Source organism: Pogona vitticeps, chromosome 3 (assembly GCF_051106095.1).
Source record: "Pogona vitticeps strain Pit_001003342236 chromosome 3, PviZW2.1, whole genome shotgun sequence".
Classification (NCBI taxonomy): Eukaryota; Metazoa; Chordata; class Lepidosauria; order Squamata; family Agamidae; genus Pogona; species Pogona vitticeps.
The window spans coordinates 170,716,030-170,741,260 of NC_135785.1; the positions used below are offsets into that span (position 1 = coordinate 170,716,030).

At 40.3% G+C, this 25,231-nt stretch overlaps 1 long non-coding RNA gene across 1 annotated transcript in view; it reads left to right on the top strand.

Moving 5' to 3' along the window:
• The window catches only part of LOC140705764 (uncharacterized), a 66,147-nt gene extending 43,413 nt beyond the window's left edge, over positions 1-22,734 (top strand). Inside the window, exons 2-4 of the long non-coding RNA XR_012085261.2 lie at positions 17,913-17,977; positions 20,250-20,328; positions 22,561-22,734. This is a non-coding gene — a long non-coding RNA (uncharacterized LOC140705764). The remainder of the gene's footprint in view (positions 1-17,912; positions 17,978-20,249; positions 20,329-22,560) is intronic.
• The last annotated feature ends 2,497 nt before the right edge of the window (positions 22,735-25,231 follow it).

Genomic DNA, 25,231 nt, shown 5'->3' on the forward strand with positions numbered 1-25,231 from the left:
AACCTTGCCTTTTATGAAGAGTAGTTCCAAGGCTTTCTAGCCCTGTTTCTTCATTGCATCCTTCTTCAGTCTGACCATTCCTGTATGCTATCTCTGACTGAGCTATCTCTGGATGTCTCTACCAGGTGCTTCCAATGTGGCTACCTTCACCTACATTTTCTTCTGCTCGCTTTGGCAACGCATACGGTTTTTGACAGCCCTATATTTCTGGTGATTATGTCAGACACACTAGTAAACAGTACACATTACACATTAGCCATCCAATTATATTTAATGGTAGGATCCAAAGGGAAAAGTAGAAGGAGCAGAATCATGAGGAACACAAGCATTGAAACAGTGCATTTAGTGAGGTGTGCATTTTTGGTAATATGTTTAGCAGCTATTAATCTGCTGCTTAATGGATATCCAAACTAGGGTACATTTGGGGAGAAAAATAAATAAACATATAAGACCTGTTCTTTGACATTACTGAAGTTTTGTGTCCCTAATCCAAAGCTACCTGAGCTGAAGCCAAAGAAACTTTCACTAAACCGCTCGTGAACTGCATCTGCCAAGCTCTGCGCAGCACTATTTAAGACTCACATATGTGATCACTGACTTTGAACAAGCTACAATCACAGCAACCAAGGAATTTGCACCAGTTTAGAACAAAGCTTGTTGCTTTCACTTGAGCCAAAGCTACTGGCAAAGGATACAGAGAGTTGGGTTGGCAATCCAGCATGGATTAAATCCAGAATTCAATTTAAAGCTCCATTACCTACAAGCCCCAGCCTTCCTACCAATTGAGAAAATGCCTACTGTTTTTGATAATAAAAAGGACAAGAGTCCCAGCGGAAGCAACAAGTGTTGTACAGTAGGTCAGTTAAAGCAATGTTTCTGGTGGAGTCTTGCGTGCTTTTAGTAGCAAATCTACAAGCTGAAAGCCTCCCTCCCTTACAGCTCTGACCAATGATCTCCTTGTCAAATGTGGCAGCAGTGCTTACAAGAAGTGCTCAGTCAAGTTCCCCTTGGATTTTAAAAAAAGCAACACAATGTGAAACAAAACCCAGACAAGTAAACCAAGTGATTTATCCTGACCATTACTTTAGTTTTCTAAAACTAAATCAAAATGAAATCCAAATCGAGTGAGTTCTTGCAGCTAGGTTTCATTCTCCTGTTTTGGAAAAATATCAACATTTTGTTACACATATTAGCATATGCTGAATTTAAACACATGCTATGTTAGGTTTGAATAGTAATAAGGGTGTCTTGTACAAAATAATATCTGGTCGATTTGCTTCTGTCTTGCATTTGATGTTGAAATGGTAGGTCAGGATACGATATAGTGGTTTGTTTAACTGACGGTTTGTACTTTGTGATAGTTAAGAAGGTAAGTAACATGCCTTGAGTGGAAGACTTGCCATTACATTAATTTTTATTTTTATTTTTATTTATTTGTTGTCAGCACACTTAAATGAGCTATAAAACAATTCAGGGTCAAATTCTGCCAGAATGACACTTTCAGGCCAACTCTCTCCCTGCACCAGAATGAAGATAATGGTGACATACATGAGATACATAATCACAACTTTTAAATGACAACAGGAGTAACTGGAATCTGTACTGAGGCAAATAACTATCGTCTGGTTTCCCTTAGATAGACTCAATGGGTCCAAAGACTTCTGCTACTATCTGACTGTCTCTATTTGGGTGATAATGACTGGAAAATGAAGAGCCTCTAGGGGGAAGACCACAGAGAGGACACTTTCCTGTCAATTCTGAAGATCATAGTTTGGCATGTTCTTGTTGGTTTTCACCCAAACCTCTCCTCAGTGAAGACAGAGCTGGAGAAGTGTGGGAAAGTGAGTAAGCACCCCAAGTGGACCAGAGTGAAAACTTCACAATCCTGACCCCACCCCTACAGGAAGCTCGCACATCTGCCCAAAACTCTTGGACAGCTGGACTCCGGGCAGAGTACACAGGCTCTGTAGCTACTGGGAGTCCCCGATCCAGGAAGCTGCTGGCTTACTTGCCACTGTACTCCCTGACCCCTGGGACAAACGAAGTCCCAATATGTTGGGGAGGGCCAAAACTCCTCTTTTTGTTCCTCATTGCTCTTCAACCGGAGGGAGGACAGAAGAATTGGATGAGTCACGAATTCCAGCTTTTTCCTCAATGCCGTGATGAAGGTTAAAGGAAGGACACAACCACCATATTCTGATAGCATCAATGCTACTGGATTGCTTCTGGGAACAATTAGAAGTTCTCAATAAACTCTCTAAAGCCCTATGCAGTGTGGGCATGGTGAGTTGAAACAACCTACTCTCGCCGTATAAACTTGCCTGCACTTTCAGAACTTCGGGGAGGTCCCAGTATCTTGTTGTGTGGTTCCACCAGTGCAACAGGGCTGAAATCACTGACAGTGGCAAATTGCCACTAATAAAAGAATTGCTGCTTTGATTTCGGGTTGTGCCTGAAATCAAACCACTCACACACAATGAGATGATGTCAAGTGCAACCAAAATTAAAGCAGAAACTCTTTAATTAGTGGCAACCTGGCATTGTTAGTGACATGATGCTTGCTATGCTGACAGAGCTCTGCAACAGGATTTGGGCTAATGTCAATGTGCTCCATCTACAATCCTGTTTTTGATTTTTGATTTTGATTTCTAATTGAATTGCCATATTAAATTAGAAATCAAAATCCAATAAGCAAGCAAGTCAATACGGCAAACTCAAAGAGTCCTTGGATGATACAATCCATCATGTCTGGTTGACATTAGATGTAAGGTAAAGGTAAAGGTTCCCCTTGACATTTAATCCAGTCATGTCTGACTCTAGGATGTGGTGCTCATCCCCGTTTCCAAGTCATAGAGCCAGCATTTGTCCAAAGACAGTTTACGTGGTCACGTGGCCAGCACGACTAGACACGGAACACTGTTATCTTCCCACCGAGGTGGTACCTATTTCTTGACTCATATTTACATGCTTTCAAACTGCTAGGTTGGCAGGAGCTGGGACAAGGGATGGGAGCTCCCTCTGTCACATGGATTCTATCTTACGACTGCTGGTCTTCTGACCTTACAGCACAGAGGCTTCTGTGGTTTAACCCACAACGCCACCACGTCCCAAACAGCTTTAGATGTACAACCATCTAAAGCTGCCTCCTTTCACTGTATATCACAGCTAAGCTAACTGGCACTGACCTTGTAACCCCTTTTTGCACATAAATTGCCTGGACAGGACATAGGGAGGTCAAAACATTAGCCCTTCTAAGATCACTTCCTGAGTGTCAGAAATTAGTCTTTCCTAGTCCTACATGTAAATGCTGTCAATTGAACCTTGTGCATGTCAATTGGGTGCTCCACCACTGAGCTAAGACTCTTCTCCAGTCACTACCTCCCAAAAAGGAAACATCAAGCAGTTATCTCAGGGCCAGGTTACACTTTCAGAGAAATCAATTTCTAGAAAAAGTGCTCTCTCAATTTATAAAACAGTCGTGATTGTGAAAACACTAAAAGGACAAGTGTATGCTGTTAAGATATAATCTGGAAACAATGCCATCTTTTGAATGTCTAATTGTGGAGCAATGCATAACAAAGGAGAGCACATTGCAGGAGCAAGAAAGATGCATTACTCTGAAGATATTTCTGGCCCTCTGAATTTTTGAAACCAGTCAATTTAACAAAAGATTGTCAGTAGCAGTACTGATAATACATTCTGGTGTAGTGCTTGTGATTTCCAGTTTGACTCTTACCACTTGTCTACTAATTCCAGTGGTCAATAGAAAGTGGCCATTACAACATAGCTGCATGATTGATTGGGTTGTTCAACATCTTGAAATCAATCATAAAAGCTTACTTCCCTTCCAGGCTTTCAGACACAGCCCTTTACACACCTTTCTGGAAATATGCCCCGTGCAACTCATGCATAATATTGCACTGTTAAACCTTCATTTTCATTGTCTTATGTTGTCCTGCCTACAATTCATGCTAAGATAATAGATACCTCCATTTGTCCATGCGTGTGTGCTGAACAGATGGTAAGAATATAAGCATATAAACACTGTTAGGAGTGCATGTGCAAAATATTATTCACAAGATTCTTATTTTTGTAAGTTATCACCCTGTCAAGCATAAATGCTGTCAAGCATAAATGCAGTGGCCTTGAATACTTCCTTGTGCAAGTGGTGTAAAAGTCAAAATCACTTGCACTACACCCAATGTGCAAGCAGTTTGAATTTAACAAGATCCTGGCCAGTGAAATCAGTCTTTGTTTGGCACACCAAGAATGTTGTTTTAAAATCAGAATAAATCAGTTTATCCTATGGCCCATTTAGTCTTACAGGCAGGAAAGCAGGCTACTTCTATATTTCACATGTCCATTTCAATGGGGGGTATAGAATCATGTCCCTTATGGTTACAATAAATAAACGTCCCAATACAATGTGTTCAAGGTTGCTATCTTGGGGGGGGGGGGCTTCCTGCCTGAGCAATAGGGCAGAACATTTCACAGATTTGAATGTCAAGTTTTTTGCAAATTTTAAAAAGTTTTAACCCTTTGTACTGAGGAATTCCATTGAATCTGCCATGGAAAACTACACATTACAATGCATTCTCAGCCAAGTGGAGTATTGTCTGGGCTTACTGGAGCATAGTGTTGTGCTTTGCAGCTTGAAATCATGTTGTAAAAATCCCCCAGTCACCACTTGCTGGTATATTACATGCGAAGAGCAGAAAACCTGGACAAGCAGTTTTTCTACCTTAACTGAAAAGCCTCTGATGAGCAACATAAAGGACATCTGTGTTTCTAAAAATATAGTTTCAAACCAATTGGGCTGGCTGCAGGGATCACATAACTCCCATTACAATAACTCCACTGGCTCCTGATCCATTTCCAGGCACAATTCAAAGTGCTGATTTTAGCCTATACAGCCCTAAATGGGTTGAGTCCAAGTTTTCTCTTCAGGCACACTTTCCCTTAATGACTGGCTGTCTGAGAGAAGTTTTAAAATGGATTGCTGTACCTTATTCTTTTGAATGGGTTTTTAGTATTGCCTTTGTTTATCATTAGAGGGACGTGGTGGCGCTGCAGGCTAAACCGCAGAAGCCTGTGCTGCAGGGTCAGAAGACCAAGCAGTCGTAAGATCAAATCCACGCGATGGAGTGAGCACCCGTCGCTTGTCCCAGCTCCCACCAACCTAGTGGTTCGAAAGCCTGCAAATGCAAGTAGATAAATAGGGACCACCTCGGTGGGAAGGTAACGGCGTTCCGTGTCTACTCGCGCTAGCCATGTGACCACGGAAGATTGTCTTTGGACAAAACGCTTGCTCTATGGCTTGGAAATGGGGATGACCACCGCACCCTAGAGTCGAACATGACTGGACAAAAAATTGTCAAGGGGAACCTTTACCTTTACCTTGTTTATCATTTCTTAGATCAGTATTTGTTAGATTCTTTTTAAATATTTGTATAGTTACTGTTTTTAGCTTTTGAATATTGTCTTTTAAGCCACTTCGAGCCCTTTTTAAGGAGAAAGGTGAGCTGTGGACATTTTAAATAAATAAATATATTTTTCCTGCCCATTATTAGACAAACTGCTAAAGTAAGGTAGCCAAAGGAAGTTAGTTTCTGAGACTTCATACTGTGAACTCATCTAGTTGACTTCAATAGACATATGATCGTGTTTAGAAATTATTACAAAGAAAATGCGAATATTTATTTGATAAACCAAATAGCACCTGTGTTCCAATACGTGCCATTGTTTCAGTAGTCATGAAAAAGAAGTCCTAAGCGTGCTTCCCAGAATATTAAGCTCATTTATCTAAGTTTGGTCAGGAACTGTTAAAAAGAGAGACCTAGGTCCTGGACTGGATGATTTATTCTTTATTTAGTATATTTTCTGGATCAACCCTCTGCTCTGCTTAATAAAGGTATAACCAGGAGCATAGTGTGGGCTAGGCCACAGGGATGATTGCCCTGGGTGCAACATTCTTAAGGGTTCAACATGTTAAAAGCTTCTTCGCCCACTCACTTGCCTCTGGGCACACCAGCTTGGCGCTTTCCGGCCACCCGCCTGTTATAGCCTGAGCAGGGCTCTCAGGGTGGTCCTGGAAGAGTCATCACCTCCTGCCCAAGATGAGGATGCCTGGGGTGGGGCCTGAGTTGCCCACCTCATGAATATGGTCATTGGTACTAGAAAGAGCGAGCCCCTCATTTGGGAAGTGTCAGAGGGCACGCTTTTGGCCCCAGGACTTCCCCACAGGCTCTTCCTTGACCACCTGCCTTGCTTTGGGCTGAGGGAAAGGGCTCCACCTTTTCGACTCGCAGTTGGTGCCTCAGAAGCAGAGCTAGGGCAGAGAGTTCCTGCAAGGGCCAGAATGACCTCTTTTAAGAAAAGTGGCCTTTCCAAGGAGTTGGGAAGCCATAGGAGTCCACTGAAAGCAGAGTAATCAAAATCAAATCGTATATTGTTTGTTTGCTGTATTTGACTCCTACCTCTCCTCTCTGAGTTCTAGGTGAAATGCATGGTTCCCCCTTCCTACTTTATCTGTGAAATTGTCAGTTGAAAAATGACTTCCAGCCCTAGACCATACAATGAATTCCATGACTCTGTGGGGGAAAATACAAGAATCTCTGAAATACTGGCACACAACACTACAGACATCATTCCAATAAAGTAAAAACAGAAACTTCCATATCTTCACAAAGGTTTTAGCTGAGTAAGCCGAGACCTTTGCCTTATGCTCTCTTCTAATAAACTGAAAAACATGATGCTGTTTTGATTAACTAACTTGATTTATCTTAATAACCTGCCATGGAGCTAAACACTCCAGAAGGTTTATGGATTTATTCAATAAAATCTCTATGCCGTCTTTCAGTGCACGTATTCCAGGGGCGGCTTAGACAATAAACATAAAAACAAATATTATTTCAGAAACAATAACTTGGTCAAGAAATATAAAACACCAGATCAAAGACTGGGGAAAAAACACTTTAGAGTTTAACCATTAAAATACTTAGGCAAAAAACCCAAAAACCTCTGGCACTGAAAGATTTTCAAACAGTAGTTGTGCATCTACTCTACACAGTTCTTGCAGTCAAATGCTACTTTAATTGCCTTGGAATATTTTATGTGAAATCCTGGGATCTGTAGTTTGGTGAAGTAGTTAGAATTCTCTGTTATAGTTCACTTCAGTGCACTGAAGCCCTCTGAGATCGAATTCTAAGTAATTTACCACACTACAGTTCTCAGAATCCCATAGAAGGAAGCCATGACAGTTAAAAGGGAATCAAACTGCTATAATTGTGTAGTATAGATGCATTCCACCTGACAGGACAGCCTTCATGGGGAGACCATTCTGTAAACAAAGGCACTATTATTGAAATGGCCTTCTTGCCAGCTGCCAGTGAATGATTCCATAGGAAAATAACCTGAAGTTACCCATTGGAACAGGTGATACTGAACCCTCAGGTAACCAAATGACAAGCTAAGGTGATGTGTAAAGGTAAACAAGTGTCTGTATTTTAATCCTTTTCAGAAATGGACCCATAAACAATGAAGATTTTTAAGGAACAGTGAGAAATGGCCTCACCTATTGGCTCCAATGGGTTAGGGAGTTGAGGGAAGAATTAATGAAATGTAACATATTTCCCTCAAAGCTTGGAAAGTTACTTTTTAAAAGGAATTAGTTACAATTATAGCATCAAGTCCCCAAAAAGGAGTGTGTTCCCATTATAGATTTTGGAAAGGAAGTCTGTTCAGTTGTGGAAAAGAAACTAGGTTAGTTTTTAATTACTTTATAAAAACTCACACATCTCAGTGCTTTAGGCTGCAGCTTGTGATATAAAACACCCACAATAGTAGATGAGGCAGGAAAAGTGGGAGCACAAGCCACTGCTTAAATCATGAAGTATTCCAATTGAGGACACACCCATATAACTACAAGTAATTTAGAAGTTACAGTTAGCATGCCGTATGAAGTTATAATGTAACTTAGTTAAGGCTTTGTTACTGGGGAAATGAATTAATCACAAATAATGTGTTCCTTTCAAGCCCTCTCTTTCTTATTTAGCCAAGAGGTAATAAAGCCTGATTCAGAATAAGTACAGGTTTTTCTTTTGAGCACACAATAAAACATTTGTAATTGAAAAATAAGATATTGCATTGATTTGACTACTTAAAATGACAACATATGTGGTAGCCAAGCTTCTCAGTTTCGTTTTATTACAGTAATCACAGTAAGATCAGTAATTACAGTAAGATCTACTAGAACCCTCCGAAGGAGCCGTCTCTAATCTCTGAGCCCCAGTCAGCCTGGCCAGTGGTCACACTGGATTGGAGCTGTTCTACAGAACACCAGGAGGCTACCACAATAAGGAAGTCTGCTCCACAATATGAAGACATCAAGCTGAGATGGCATATATTTATGGTTTTTATGGAGTCCCTGAGTAGAAGAAAAGGGACAAGAAATAGTGGTGTCCCATTAAGGATTCTACAAGCACTCCAAAACACAAGCAATACTTGGCCGAATAATGTTGTAATGAGCAGAAGCATGTGTAACAGCTTGTAGGAACAGCTTCCAGGGGCTTTCAAATGTGGCTCAAGCAATGTCGAAGAGTTAGACTTGACAGTTTCCAAAAGTAGTGCAAGCTTTGCACTAGTAGAATTACGCTATTCGCCAAATTTCTATAGATTTTTAAGGGTGGGTGGGTCAGTGCTGGTGGTGGGCTCATTTGCCTACACTTTGACTATCCTTCATGGAGTTACCCTTGATGTAGTCGCCCAACATTCCTCACACTGCCCAAAGATACCAATGGAGCTCTAAGCTGAAAAACACAATATAAAAAGTGCATTTTAGGACAATAACTTCATTAGAAACTCATACTGTAAAAGAAAGTGTGTTTTTATAAAATAGATATTTCGGCATGTATTTATTAAATGTCACTTATTATTGTTGTTGTTTTTTAAAATCTGAAATTAAAGTAGAAATAGGACGCCAAGGCCCTACGAGTGAACAGAAGATACATGGACCGGAAATAGGTTAATTCGTCTGTTTGACAATTCTCCTTCTCATGTCTTACAAGGCATGAAACCAAATTTATGTTTTATCTTCTGACAAATCCTAGGCTGAGGGAGACTGAATGAATGAAATTGTTACAATATATAGCACTGGAAGCATTCATGCTATATACACCTATAAAACACAGGACACCGTTGAGCGTCTATGCATATTTATTTAGTGCTCTGTCTATCCCTCCTGTTTTCAGACAGATTTCATCACTGAAAAGTTGCTCTGTGATCCCGCCTTGGACACCTCACACATATTTTGCATGTGCTGACTTTGCAGTCGACTTTACATTTTTAACTCCATGTTGCAAGCATGCTAGATAGGTTTTGGGGTCTACATCTTACACGTATGAATAAATAATGCTAAAGCTAATAAGATCTCTGAGAGAAAATGATGATTGTCTTTAATCACTAACCTAAAGCAGCAGCAAACCATATTATCAAACACCTTCATTTCTTATAAAACTATCTATCACACACAATATAGACCTGATGAAAACGAAGGTGGAAGTAATCAGGACAGAATGCCAATTACCTCATTACTTGTCATAGCACATTGTAACTGGAAATTGCTTCTTTCAGGTTCTGTTTGCTCAGGCAATTACAATAAACTCTCTGCTTGACATGTTGTTTGCACAGATGTAGAGCATTAATAAACATGAGGGCTAATCTGAATTATTGAACCAGCCGCAATAATTCCAACAAAGGATTTATAATAAGTCCAAGAAAGCTGAGGTATCACTGGAATTCCCTGTAAGCAACACTGACATACTTTATCACATGTAAAATCCTCAAATTTAATGTACAGTACTGGAATATGTCCCATAGGTATTTTATATTTCCTAGTACTCTAAGCCTTCGGCAACTTCTATTATGAAAGAGACTCAAGACTGTTAGGGGAAATGGCAATATCGCAGACTCACAGGAAAATTACTTTATTTGCCATATGCTTTGCACACCTTTCAGACCCTTATTACCTTGATTTTGCTAAAAAGGAAAATGGTCTATACTGAAACATGAGTAGTACCACATTAAAAGCTCCAAAGTGGGTCTAATTTTCATTTATACTAAGACAACGTGACACCACTTTGGCAGTGGAAAAGTGCCTTAAAGTGGGTACAAATTGCATTTATTCTCACCTCAAGCCCCTTTTACATTGCCGGAACAGGTTAATGTAGCTTCCCTGCTAATGAGAATTAGACTGAGGAAGTGCATACAAGCAATGACTATTTATTCATTCTTGATAAACTCGCCCTGAGAAAACTTTGTTATTAATACAATGGAGGAGAGAGCAAGGAAGACATGTCTCAGAACAGTTGCCGCCCATGTGAAAATGAGATGACACAGCACTGGAAACATTTATTTTAAAGTGTTGGGTTTTGATGGTTCATTAGCTGTTCTCAAAGTAACAGGCTCTGACTGATGTTATTAGTGTTTTTCCTACCATTCCTACAGTGTTTCTTTTACCTTGCTTTGTCCAGTGTTTTCTCTGGGATCTTTTGCTCATTTTTAAACCTCAAAAAAAAAAAAAAAAAAAAAAAACAAGGTTTGTTATTACCATTGCCATATTTCAGAAGCAAAGTTTAGAAGGAAAGAGCTTCTCAGTTGGAAACTTCCATTTAATGCAACACTGCTCAAAAACAGCAACAATAAAATCCAGCAGAGAACTCACTTTTGTTAAAGATTTTGGCAAGATTTCTTCAAGGTTTTTAGGGAGATTCTTGTTTTATAAAGGGATCTTTTTAGGGAGATTCTTGTTTTATAAAGGGATGCTCATTTTAAAGGAGAGCATTTGCGGAAGGTATACATAGTGAGAGGATCCCAGTCTGAAGATTTAGTGTGTCACCACTACTCTACAATGACAATAGAAATCTGGTAGAGAAGCTCATTTTATAAAAGATTTATTCAAGATTTTTAAAGATTTCAAGATGAATTCTTAAGAGCAGTTGGCTTTTGAAAAGAACATTGGATGTAAACCTCAATAACTCTGTACTCATTAAACATGAAAGATCTGTGTGTGGATAAAATGCCCTGTGTGGAGAATTTCTGGTTTTGATTTTTTTTTTTAAGTGATTGATGTGTCCCAGCTATTGAGTGGATATTAAGTTTATGCTATTTAGGAAAGTAACATTCAAAATAGGCTTGAAAAATACAAAATGTAGTAAAAAAAAAGCACATACAATATTTTGCACATATCTCTTATTTCAAAAATGTAACATTTTGCAGTAATTGAAAGAGATGTAATAATGATTAATTATGTGCCACCAAGTCAGTTACGACTTATGGTGACCCTTTTCAGGATTTTATAGGTAGAGGTTATTCAGAAGTGGTTTACCATTCCCTTCCTTTTGGGGCACTCTAGGACTGTGCAGCTGCCCAAGGCCATACAGACTGCCTTTTTGGAATGCCTAATAAGGAATTGAAATCCCAACCTCTGACTGCACAGCCAGAAGCCTAACTCATTCAGTTATCCAGCCAGCTGAAAGAGATGTAGGCAACCATAATTAAAAGGATATAAGTAAAAGAAGGAGAAGGTGCATTCCATTTCCTAAGGAGATGGTACAAATACCTGGAGAAAACTGTCTAAACCCTTTACTCTTATTTTATCATCACACTTATACATTAAAGGAAGGGGGGGACTACTTTACTTGTTGGCAGATATTTGTATTTGTTTTTGTCCCCAATTTCATTCCTTTTTAATCCAAAAATTTAATATTGTCACAGATAAATAGCCCAAACATGAATATACTTTTCATTTTTTCAAAAAAAAAATTACTTTGATGACACCAAGATGAAATCATTTATTCAACCTTCATACCACTGATTTTTCTGTGAAATTCTAAACTAGGTTAGAAGTTTGGAAAACAGAAAAATAGCTTCTTAGATGGCAACTCGACCTTATTTATTTGCACCCTACAAACTACCATTGGTCCCTCTCTCATAGACTGTTCGTCACTGCAATCTCCATCTGCTAATAGCAATTTTTGAGAGTCATGAAATGAAATGGAGGGGGACCAAGGATTAACTTGCACAACATGTAGGATCAGACTGGTATGATCAGACTCCTGCTCCCCAGTAACTGCTTTAGGAAAAGAAATAGCAAGTGTGACTATTGCCCCACGTCACTCTTGTCACTCATATTCAGGATCTCATTTGCATGAGCCTATGAGAGGAGTGGAGGGGCAGAGTCAGCAGATATAAGAAGGTTTGGCAGAAGAGATGAGGGGGAGATATAGAATTTGCAGAGATATAGACATATAGTCAGGGAGATAGTGAGAACAAATACTAATAAAGATAAGCTGGTCAAGGTTAATAGAGCAGGTGGTGATTGGTTATGTGGCAAGATATATGACATTTTAATGATTTGATTGTATGCACTGAATAAAGAACATCTGTGACTCTGATTAAGTTTAACACCTTTCAATAAATAAGTTCTGTTGGCAGTAACCAGACAAGTGTCTGACTACAGTTCTTTATACATTGTGGATAAAGGAAATCCACTGGTGGCAGTGAGGAAAAGAGGGAACATCACAATTGGTATCTGCTGGTGGGATGACATAGTGTGAGCTCTTTGTTTGGTGAAACAAGCAAGGGCCCCGTGGTAAACGTCACAGTAAGCAACCCAGCCACCCACCTCCTTGATCACAAGTGGTTTGTCTTTAAGCAACAGGTTTTGCCTCCCATCGACTGTGGGTCCTTGAATTTTGATTCCTTAGCATTCATGAATATTCCAGCCCAGCTGGACACTGCCATCGTAGGATGCCCTGTATCTCCAGTTGTTCTCCTAAAGTACCTTCATTCTGGTCTCTTTTCTGTGGACCAGACTTCCAACTATGTATCTCCACTCTGCATTAGACATGTGTATCCTCCTTTTGGTTGATCTTCCAGATCTCTTTGAGGGGGACTGACTTCTCAAATCTGATGTTCCACTTGGCACTAGAATCCTCTCAGCAACTTTGTTCTTCAGCACCGGCCAAGTTAAGGCTTCTCTGAAGGCACTACTTCCAGCAGATATTTAGTGCGACTGAAAGGAAGTAACAGGATCAATTTTTCACCTCTGCTTGAATCTTCTTCATGATGGTGAAAGCCTCCTAGTACCAGTTTGCCCTCCTAAGCCTCTTCATCCTTATCTATGCCCTTTCCCCTCTAATTCCGCCAATGTTGCCTTTACTGGTAAATACAGCAAAGACCTTTTTGCATTGCCAGGAGTTTCAAATACAATTTTTGTCCTACTGGTTTCTTTTATCTAACCTTTGAAATCTTGCTTCCTTTTAATCCTTGACTTTCTTTCTATAAGCAGTGAATCAGTTTTATTTATATTTTCTGTTTATAGAAATAAATCTTCCCCCTGTTGTCTGTCCACATATCAGATTGTAACCTTCCTGGGCCAGGGATATTTCTTTCAGTTTATGTTGTTTTAGAAGACATTCAGCTCAATGTCTCAACAAGTAAATAATAGTTGCAGATACAAATAAAGTCCCTATGCTTTTCACTACTGTGGCTGTGTAATGGCAGAGAATGACAGAAAAACTGCTTCTAGGATTACCTGGTAGGAATGCTGCTGTTGTTGTTACCATCAAGTCATCTCTGACTTATGGTGACCCTATAAACATGCAACCGCCAAAATGTCCTTTCCTCAACAGCTCAGTTCTTATAAATTCAAGTCCATGGGTTCGTTTGCAGAGTTAGTCCACCTCATATTTGGTCTTCCTCTTTTCCTGCTATCTCCCACCTTTCCCAGCATTCTTGTCTTTTCCAGAGAATCTTGCCTTCTCATGATGTGCCCAAAGTAGGACAGCCTCAGTTTCATCATTTCTGCTTCCAGAGATAGTACAGGCTTGTTTTGTTCTAGGACTCACTTGTTTGTTTTTCTGGCAGTCCAGGGTATCCACAACACTCTCCTCCAGCACCATATTTATAAGGAAGCCATTTTTCCCATCAGCTTTCTTTACTGTACAGCTTTCATACCCATACATACTGATCAGAAGCATAAGAGTGTAGGTGAACTTTGTCTTGGCCTCCAGTGACGCATCTTTACACTTGATGATCTTTTCTAATTTGTTGATTCCTGCCCTTCTCAGTCTCAGTCTTCTGGTTTCTTAGCTGTAGTCTCCGTTTCAATTGATGCTTAAGCCAATGCATACAAAGTCTTTAACAATTTCGGTTTCTTCATTTTCAGCCTTAAGGTTGTCTAGTTCTTTTGTAGTCAGATTTTTGTCTTCGTAATGTTCAACTGCAGTCTTACTTTGCCACTTTCTTCTTTCAGTTTCATCAGAAGTCATTTCAAGTCATTGTTGCTTTCTCTCTTGCTTTGGCGTGTGATCAATTTCCTCCTGGATGCTCACATAAAAGCTTTCAGTTTCAATTGGGAATGCTAGGAAACCTCTAATAGGTCTTGTGTCTGCCTATAGTTGAAACTAGGTGGCTAGACTTTGTTTTTTAAATAAAATCCTCACTTGTATTATTCAAAACTGAAGGCACCTTTATTACTAAAGTGGTTTCATCTTGGTAAAATGTTGCATAGGCCAGACTGGATAGGTGAGGGGCCAGTCTTCAAGAGAGGATGCACCACTGCCTTGTTCAAGGTGGTAAAGTATGGCCCCTGGCCTAGCAAGGCATTTACCACACTCTCTATCCTCTGGCCAGTTCATCTCTGCTAGCTCTTATTAGCCAAGACAGGCAAGGGTTCGGCTGACAGCAGCAGAGCAGACAGCTTCAAGTATCTTGTCCACATCATCAGATTACAAGCACTGGAGTTGACCCCAAGAGCCCTGACTATATGGCACTCTGGACTCCTACCATGGCTGTGTCTAGTTGAGACAAACATGAATGTCTTTCTCCTTAAAGCCCCCGGCAAATTTGTCACAGCAGATGACCATGGGTTCTACTCTCAAGTTCCCGAACACACACACCCCAAGGCTTTCGACCAGCTCAATTAATTACTCAGACACTGCTTTTAAGATAAAAAAAGAAAATTGCTCTTTATTCACTGATGTTGCAAGTTGTAGGAGTGAATTTGGTAGCAGAAGACTTCGATAAAGTGCAGAGGCTTCAGAGGTTAATAGAGGGAATGGAGAAAAAAGGTTTAAATAGTAAAAACAAAAGTGGGTTCTCTAAGGCTGCACAGGTGAGAAAGTGGTGGACATAAGGACAGCAGAGGCTCAAATGAGCATCCTACTTCTCTGGTATCCGAAAAAGTTCTCTCAAAACCAAGGCAGTAAAACAATTGAAGATAGGGGAGGGGTCATCTTTTCACACCTAAGAAAAAAGTGTTAGCCAATTGCTCAGGAGAGGGAGGGGGGTCATGCAGTCTACCCAGCATGTTAGTCTCACAAGCCCTTCCTCTCAGGTGAAGACGCATTTATTTGCATGTTAAACTGCCTGTAATTCCATCAGTTTTCACCACCTGTTCTCTCTCTGTTGACTGGGTTCTTTCATTGCCCGTAGATCTTCTGTGAACCAGAAGCCATCATAAGCGCCACAGCATTTTAGTGGATGCTTAGGGACAATTGTGTAAATAACCCTTTCCATCTCACCATTCCACAGTAAAACCAAACTGTGCTCAGGTGGATGGTTTTCCCTGTGGGTGAGATGGAATCCATATGGATGATGGTAACACCTCCACCTCAGCCCACCAGTCTATATTGGTGCTGCACTGAATACCTCAGCAGACAAAGCTAGGCCAGATGAACCCATTCACCTTGTCCAACCAGGTCTTGGTAATATCTGCCAGGCTAGTCCTCTCATCCATAATCACATCATAGATGGAAGTTATTCCCTTATGGACTGATCAGCAACAGGACCACATGACATGACAGAAGGCTTGCAGGGCAATTCTGATATCAAATGATTGGGGAGATGCTGAAAGATGAGTCAGTTTTCAGATATCTACCCCACTTTTCCCTTGCCAAATATTCATACAACTGATAAGCACACAAGTTTAGGGACTTGGTAACACTACTGAACTTTGACGCTACATTCTGTCGCCCTTTTCCATAAGAGTTGAGGGAAATCTTTCTCATTCGAAAACCAGGCTCTTTAAACATTTTCAAAAGACAGGGGCAGGGATGTTGGGGCAATTTCTATCAGGGTGACAGGATTGGTAAGGAGAGTTTAACCATTCTAATTTCATTAATGAGGAAATAACAGCCTTGGAGGAAGAGTTCAAATTTGCCTTTCAAAAATATGAAAACTTACTTTGTTTAGTTCTTAGGTTACTTTCTACTTGTGTGTGTTTGGTGCCATAAAGTCTGAATTGACTTATAGAGACTCTAACAGAGCTTTCAAGGTAAGGGAGATTTTTTAAAAGGAGTGATTTCACCACTTCTACACCCTCAGTGAGTTTCCATGGCAATGTGGGGATTCAAACTCTTCTTCAGAGACCTAGTTCATCACTCTGTCTAGTACACCACACTGGGAATATTTCTACTCAGGCTGTGATCACACCAATAAAATGTTTTCCAGCTCTCCCCTTTTGATTTCGCAATTCATATTTGCGGTCACATGATGCATGGCCATCTGGCAAGCATGCCAACTGTGGGTCATTTCTTGCTCAGCTAGAGGATTTAACATTTTAGTTGAGGACCTTTTTTAAAATGTTGCGTTGCTGCATGTGTGAACAATCTTATCACAACCTTTTGGAACCACTGTCACTGTGCCTGTTCTTTTAAAATGTTTTTACTCTTTTTCAAATTTTTGCAGCATTTGTGTCAATGCATCAGTTAACTTCTGCCAAATGGCCTCAACAGGAAGCTCTAGGGCACTTACTGAATTGGAAGGAAATGACTTGGTAACCCAGAAACATATTGGGATGCATATATATGCATTGAAAACTGGTCAATGCATTCCAATGAGGAAATACCTCATCGTCCAGCGAAGATTGTCCATAGAGAACCACCGATCATCTGTTTAAAAATGCTGTCTTCTGAAGCAGGGGTGTGGAAAGCAGACATTTTGAGAAGAGAGGGAAGCCATTTTACGAAGGGAAGCCATTTTGCGGAACCAGAAAAATCATCATTTAGCGAACAAATGGTTTGCAAAGCAGGCTCCTAATCGACGTCGAGTGAAAAAACCCAATTGGAACCATCATTTTGCGATCGCAGTAGCGATTGCAAAAAACTCATCGTAAAGCGATTTCGACGTCATGCGGGGTAAGTGTCAAGTGGGGCACCACTGTGTATATATATATCAATTCATGCCTTCCAGAAACACTGGAATACTCATGTTAAGTATTTACATCAGGCATGGTTGGGAGCTGACTGATAGAATGAGAGACATACCACAAGGTGCATCGATTGAATGTGAAGAATTCTGCTTGCAACTGAGTACCAGTTTAATGAGGTACTAACATCTATGTCAGAAAGCCCACCTGGAGCTCTAATCAGTGACAAGACTAGGTGAGCAATGCAAACAACAGCAGGTGAAAACAAAGACCCAGCTGGTGAAGAAATATTCCTAAGTCTTTTCTACCTATGCTTCCAAATTTTATTCTGAAACACCAAAAAAGGGTGTACCCTAAATGCATTTTCTTTTTGCTCTGAATAAGGATACTGAATACACTGCTGAATGGTAAGTCAACTTTTATGTAGATCTCACTGATTCAATTAGTTTATTTCACTTGGATATTGATTATTTGTACAGTATATGTATCTATTACACATATAGACATACACAGAGAGATTAGAACTTCACAGATATTATAATGATCTCTTTGCCCCACTTGGCATAACCTTGAATAATCAGTAACATAGCTGCTTCTTTCACAGAATGTCTTCACAATACACGTTAAGTCTTTGGTCCTTTCTCTTGATTGGATTTTGAATTCTTCCAGTTCTTATCGATGGCCCTTTATATATTCCTCCTAGTTACTGAGATGTGCATGTAGCAGAACAGATGACAAGGGAAAACAACAGGAGATTCTTAAAACCAAGTAAGTTTAGAGAAATCTAAGAACTTAACAGCCTCTCCATCAGTTAGATGGAATACAGCAGTCTACTGCATGTAATACTGTATGTGGTTCTGAGCATATTCCTTTGTCATTGTTTTGAAGTTCACTTAACCATAAAAAGGAAACATGGTAACAAAAAGGAGAAAGAGATCACTGAAGCGTAGATCTCTTGATAATAGTCCTTTTCAGATTAGACTGATGAGTGCATTCTGTAACCATGTCATCCTATTCCTCATATACCTCTTACAGTGGGTCTGTCTTCACGTTCTCTCTCTTATTTAAAAAGAGAAATGTAATTATTTTAAAAGGTTGGTTTTCTAACATTAACGGTAATATTATACTATGCTGTTACAAGAGATAAAAGGTGAAAAAGCAACCCATTGTCACTGTCAGTCCAGGGAGGTATTCTCAATGTGTTGTCTGCCGCTGTCAAAAGTTTATGTTGTAGCTAGCTTAGAGTTCTTAAGAGATACTGTAGGTGAGCATGAATTGTTGTAGTTAATTTTTGTATAATTTATGTTTTATATAAATTTTGGTTTTTTTATTTGTGTTGTACACCACCCAGAATAGCATTTCCCTAAATGTGTGACAGACAAACAAACAAACAAACATATAAATAAATAATTCCTCAGCAAATGAAGCTGATTCATAAAGAGAGTTTCTTAGAACCTGACGACACAATAAATTTATTTATTTATTTGTTCGTTCGTTCATTCCTTCACTCCTTCATTCATATACTGCACCTTTTAGTGGTAAACACTAATCTGGACAGTTTCCATCCAAATAAAACAGACATAAATTGAACTAAAGCATAAACAATATATGAAATACTAAGCCACATACAGACAAATAAAACAGCCCACATCTAATTTTTTTAAAAAAATTAGCCGATGGCAACAGACATTGTAATGGTCAGTCAGTCTAGCACTAAGCAGGATGCTCCCAAGGCTTTGGTAAACAGCCTTGTTTTGAGCATCCTCTTCAAAACTGAAAGGGAGGAGGCCAAGTGCAGCTCCACTAGGAGCTCATTCCAAAGGAATGGGGCCATGGCCAAAAAGGCCCTTTTTCAAGTTGATGACTTCCTGGCCTCCCTCAGTGTGACAATCTGGAGCGTGACCTGTGAGGACTGGGTGGTTTGGATAGATGTCCTTAGGGAAAGATGCTCCAGCAAGTACTGAGGTCCCAAAACATGTGGGCAATGCTAAAAATGAAAGAAATGTTAAAAATGGGGACAGGTTCATTCATATTTTTTATCGTTGATCAGTTGATGCAAAAGAAAATGCAGATTAGCCCAAAGTCCCATAGCTCCAAACCACAGTTTTTCCTCCTCATCAGAGATTCTTCTGCTTTTATTGAATCCTTTCGCTTTGGTCCAAAGCATGTGATCATTTTGAACTGATGCAGAAAGACCAAGTAAGCACATGTGCACATGCACACACAAAGTGTTTCAGCAGAGTGCTTTCCCCCTTGTCTACTGCCTCTTGAGGAAGGATAAAGGGCTTGTGAACACACATATACACATATGTAGCAACAGTAGCCTTCTCTCTCCTCAAAGCCTCTCCTCTCCCATGGGCACTTTTCTTCCTCCTCAGCTTATTCTAAGTGGGCAGCTTTCACTGACTGACAAGACAGGATGATGAAATGAGTGACTGAGGAAGGAAAACCTTCTCAGTGTAGTTCCTTTGAATAGCACCCCCTACAGGCACCTCAAATGGAACTGCAATTGGAAAGTCTTTTGTTTCCTCTGCTTGTGTAGCCACTTATAGAAAAGAGTACTGAATACCCTGGTATGAAAGTTAATTTACATTTTCCTTGCTGTGTAGTTGCACTCTCAGTCTTTTTCAAAGTAACAATGGTGCATTTGTCTACTTCATTTTACAACAAAAAGGATGATTTAATTTTCTGTGTTCTGCTCTTAATGTGGAGATACCCAGTTACGATAGAAGGTGTTGTGCTGTGATGTGATATCTTAGCAGTGCGCGGCAGCAGTCTGGTAAAACTAGATTTTTATGGTGCTCTTGAATTCAAAAATAGCACCCACCAATCTTTTTCTGATATCTTGTGCTTAGTTACTGAAATTCACAAAGCTTCTGGAACAGAACGATAAAACAGAAGCCAATTCTATGGGTATGTAATGCCTCAGTGTCTTCTCTGCTGCCTTTCTGCCTACATCGAGTCACTGTATACAATGACCTGGACCAATGAGTTCTTCAGCCATTATTGATGTGTGCCATCTCGTTCTCTTTCTCTATAGCAACAGATTAACGGATGAGTCTTTTGTATGATCATATATGGCTCAAGCCCAGGCAGGGGGATGCTCCTCCTATTTTAAAGTAAGTCTTCCTCCAAGTCCATAAATTAATCTGAGTCTGGAATGCTGACATTATAGATTCACATAAGATCTTGATCCAGGTCTAGTAAAGCCAGGGTAACAGTGTTGAAGGAGATATGAGACACCGTGGTATCGACAATACTTAATCTGGAGCAAAGTTTTTGGAAAATGTTCTCAGCTAGAACAACAATTAACCCACCTATTTTTTTTTAGGAGAACATGGCAGAAAAATATTTGTCTGCATTAGCTGTAATACTGTTAAGTCTGACCCAGCTAAGAGAATTTTTAGGAGAGATAACTGCCAAGAGCATCTGCCCAGGTAAAGGGCCATCTTGCTATCTACACCTTGCTATCTCAGGGTCTCCTGAGCTAGCAAGCACCATCTCCTTACAAAACTAGGTTCTTGATTCTGCACTTTCTGGCCACAAATCTCCACCACCCATGTTTGCATTAGCCTCCTGTGACAGAAGCCTCTCCAAATCTACCTGCCAACATCAGAAAGGAACTTATTGGATGAGAGAAGGCAGAAGGAGAACCAACTGAGAAGAAGACGAGGGGAAGGGAAGGGTTAACTTGTTTTGGAGGAGGGAGTTTACAAAGAGTTAGTTTGTTTCCCAAGGAGGGAGGTTGTGTTTTTAGAGTGGGCTGTAAAGGAGAAATTCTTTATATCAAGGAGAACAAGGTTTGATGTGCAAAAGTTGGCATGCATGACTAATATAACCTCAAGTTAAAGTCTGTGCAGTTTAACAAGTTTTTGTTTTTCAAAAAATATTTTATTTTTAAGTTTCAAATTTAAACTGCTTGGACTCATATGATTTGGTCTTAAGGCAGGCCAGGTGAAAGAAAAGGGCAGTTTGAAGGTGATTAGCCAGGTAGGGCTGGCCACACCTCCATAAAAAACTACCTACAGCACTGGACATGTGATGAGCTCTGTTAAGTTGTATTTCAAATATTTCTGTTTCAGATAAACATGTGGACTCCACTTCCTCACAAGAATGTTTGTTGTGGCCCACATTGTTTGTTGCCACCCGGGAAAGGACATATAAAGATATGAACTTGTCTGTAGACAATATCTTTACACCCTTATAAGCAAGCTATTCAAAAATCAATACATTGATTTACAGATAACTAATGCAGTTGTCCACATGCTAAGGCGATCACAATGCATTTGTTTAACCTCAGGAGATAAAGGAAGCATGAAATGCTGGAATGAACAGCATTTCTGAAATCGGCTAACTAATCTAATCTACTAAATAACACTAAACAGTAATAGTAATAGGTACAAAAAGGCTTGTTAAGACTTTGGTATCTGAAAAAGCAAAGGTTTTGAAACTCTTTTTGAGAACCACCAAAATGTAATTCTCATTTCATTTGAATATAAAGATGTAGCTTGAGGAAGCCTATGTAGTAAGACCTAAATATCTCAGATTCCATTGCTTTGTTTGGAGGGTTTCATTGAAAAGATATATCTGAGGTAAACATCCTTTGTACAACTGAAAAACCCTGCAATTTCCTACATATTATCGTACAATTAACCGCCTCCTGGTGTGACTGGATGACATGATTCCATCATTCACTATTTTTAAAATAGCTTGCTTCCCCTAAAATAATACCTAACCTGAAAATAAGCCCTGGTATGATTTTTCAGAATGCTCGTAGTATAAATTCTATTCCAAAAATAAGCCCTAGTTAAGTGAAACCCCGCCCTCCACCACTGTGCAGCAACCAGAAGATAACATGACTGTATTTGAATAAATGTAGATGGTTATACATGGCAAAAATAAAACATCCCCTGAAAATAAGCCCTAATGCATTTTTAAAGCAAAAATTAATATAAGACCCTGTCTTATTTTCGGGGGGAACAGGGTATGACTTACAAAAATGATCTATATAGAGAATCTTTCTATTTCACAATAAGATAAAGTACATTTCACTTTTCTCCACACCTCAACCACTGTTGAACTGCTCAAATTAATCACTTTGGGCATAATTCAGTGGGAAGATATTTCGTGTAAGTCTCACTGGTTTAGTTCAATAGAGCTTGTGAGGGAGGACTTCATTTGTGTTTCATGAGAAGTCGGTCAAACTTTATTAAAAGCAAATATTTTGCTGCTGTGTGAGTCAAAGTGAAGGAGCTGATGCATTGTGTGACCTCTGGAAATAGGAAATGGAAGGCTGCCCAGCTCAGTAAAGATAAAGAATTCAAAGATACATTCTGCTTCTTTTCTCTTAGGATTCATAAGAGAACCAAGCTGCACTTCATCAGTCTCCACAGAGTTTGCTGCTATGCTGAAAGAAAACTTTCCCTCCAATCTGATTGTTTTGGAAGTTTGTTAAAACTGAAGATTTCTGAGGCTAAAAATTGTGCCACATGTGATTCATGAAAAACATTAAAGTTTCAACTAATGACACTGTGTCGCCTTATTTATTTCCAAGAAAAAAAGAGATCAAAATTGGGGAGGGGGCTAAAGAAGCTGGCTAGATAGCTCAGTGAGTTAGGCATCTGACTGCAGAGCTAACGGTTGGAAGTTCAATTCCCCACTGTGCCTCCTCTGGGTTGAGCCAGCCTGTGTGGCCTTGGGCAAGCTGCACAGTCCCAAGATGCCTGTGGAAGAAGGGAATGGTAAACCACTTCTGAGTATCCTCTACTTAGAAAACCCTGAAAATGTTGCATCATCATCATCATTGTTGTTGTTGTTGTTGTTGTTGTTGTTGTTAAGAGCAGGCTACAATACCAACACACATGACTGCCTCAGTTTTGACCCAGTGCTGCCTAGAGCGTGGAAATAATGCATTATATTTGCGCAATATGATGACAGCCAGCAGGCACGTCTACTGTCTAACCTGGGCCCCCACTTTCCTTCCTGAGGCACCTGAAAATTATACAGGCTCCAGAGAAGCCAGGAGCAGCCTGCTGTGTTACCAAAAAGAGGCACCATGCTTGGCACCACTCCCTGTGTCACAGAGGCCTGGATGGAACATGAGAAGGCTGCAGTGCCTGTGGAATAATGTCAGCCAGAGCATCAGAAAGCCTCCCTGTTGGCAAATTGGGGAGAGTTATCAGGAAAGCTGAGAGGGTGGTGGTGGTATTTGGCGGAACTGAAGGCTTCGGAGGAAAAAGTGGGTCATTAAATGTAGGGAAGTGAAGGAAGCACTACTGGCCTGAGCTTTGTTGCAAGTCTAGCCAGGTGTGTATGTGTCTCAATCCAAGAGTGGAGCAGTTTTCTGGTGTCGACTGCAGCCCGGCAAAACATGGTCACCCACACACCCCTCTCCACAGCTGGACAATCCATTGGAAAAAGGTTCACCGACCTCCCCAGAGCTAGCAGAAGCATATTACTGAGGCTTTGAGGGGAAAAAAAGAATTGTTGAGCCAGAGCTCCCTTTACACTTATAAATCCTGGTAACCATATCCTTTGTGCAGATAAGGGGGTGGGGTGGAGGGAGCTGGAGAAGGGAGAAATCCAAGATTTGCCTGTAGTTACATGGGATTGAAGATTTCTTGTTCAATTGATGGTTCACAATGATTCTACCAGCAGTAACCAATTATCATTAGAGATGGGCATGGACCTTGATTTGGAGGTTCGTGCTGGTTCATACATACAGCATCACAGGTGTCGCATGTTTTGTTTCCCTGCCTTCCTGGTCAATGGCCCTCTCACCGGTTGGAGCACACTCCTCTCCTCCTCCTCCTCCTCTTCAGCTGTTCAACCAGTCCCTGGCAGGATCATGGGCTTGCCTGTCCTGCTTCCTTATCTGAGTGAGCAATCTAGGTAAGATAAGACATGTCTGCGCCCATTTGTCCCTCCCCACAAGGGAGAAGTACCCATGCCCCCCTTTGCCAGCTAGATTTATACTAGTGGGCTCCAACCATCGTTTTATAGATGCATTTAAACTGCAAGTTTCAATGAGGGATGAAACTTTACTGTTTATGTAAAAGATGATAACACAGAAGAGGTTTGTTCTTTCACTTTTATGTTCATTCATTGATTTCTGAAATGGAGCCCTTAAAACACAAATTATTTGTATTCACTAATAAAATAAAGGTACAGGAAAGTTTCGTGTACTTCTGTGTTTCTCTCATTTGTTTAATCTTTCTTTGTCTCTTTGTCTATCAAGCCACATGGGAAATTTTTCATCCAATAGTATTATGAGGACTTCTGTCAGTGGCCATTCAGAATGCCCAGGAGGGAGGAGCAGTAATTTTCAATCTATAAGCAGGCTTGGACTGATTGGAACCCAGTGAAGAAGAATTCTCTTTGGCTGACAGTCCTTCCCTGTGGGCAAAACTACTATGTGTTGCTGAACTCCATACTGGACCCTTCCATCTTGAGATATGCTGCCCCCCTACTATCCACGGACAGTGTCATCAAATCTACCAACATGAATTTGACCCAACTCTGGGAGGCAGTGGAAGACAGGAGGGCCTGGAGTGCTCTGGTCCATGGGGTCACGAAGAGTCGGACATGACTTAATGACAAAACAACAACAATTGTCCACGGGGCTTAAAGGGGAGGCTTTTATTGTTTCTTTTTGCCTTTACTTGCTTGCTTTTCTTGGTTTTCACCCAAGTGGTGGTGGTGGGTGTTTGTTCTGTTTTATTATTTTTTTAAAAGACTGTTATGTTGTTAATTGACTATGTACTGTATTTATTCTTTTAAGAGTATATATGTTAGTGGTGCTGGGGAGACTGTTTTATGTTGCTGCTCTTGCTTTGGTGTGTGCCAGGCAGCCAGCCATTGTCTAGCTGGCTGGTTGCTTCTTTGCTTCCCCCCCACCCCCCACCCCCATTGTGCTACCCAGGGCCAGAGGATCTGTGTTGTACTGGCTGGGTGGTACTGAATTCATACTGTTGCTGTTTCATTTCTAATTTTTGAATACTTTACTGCTTTTTGAATTGGTTA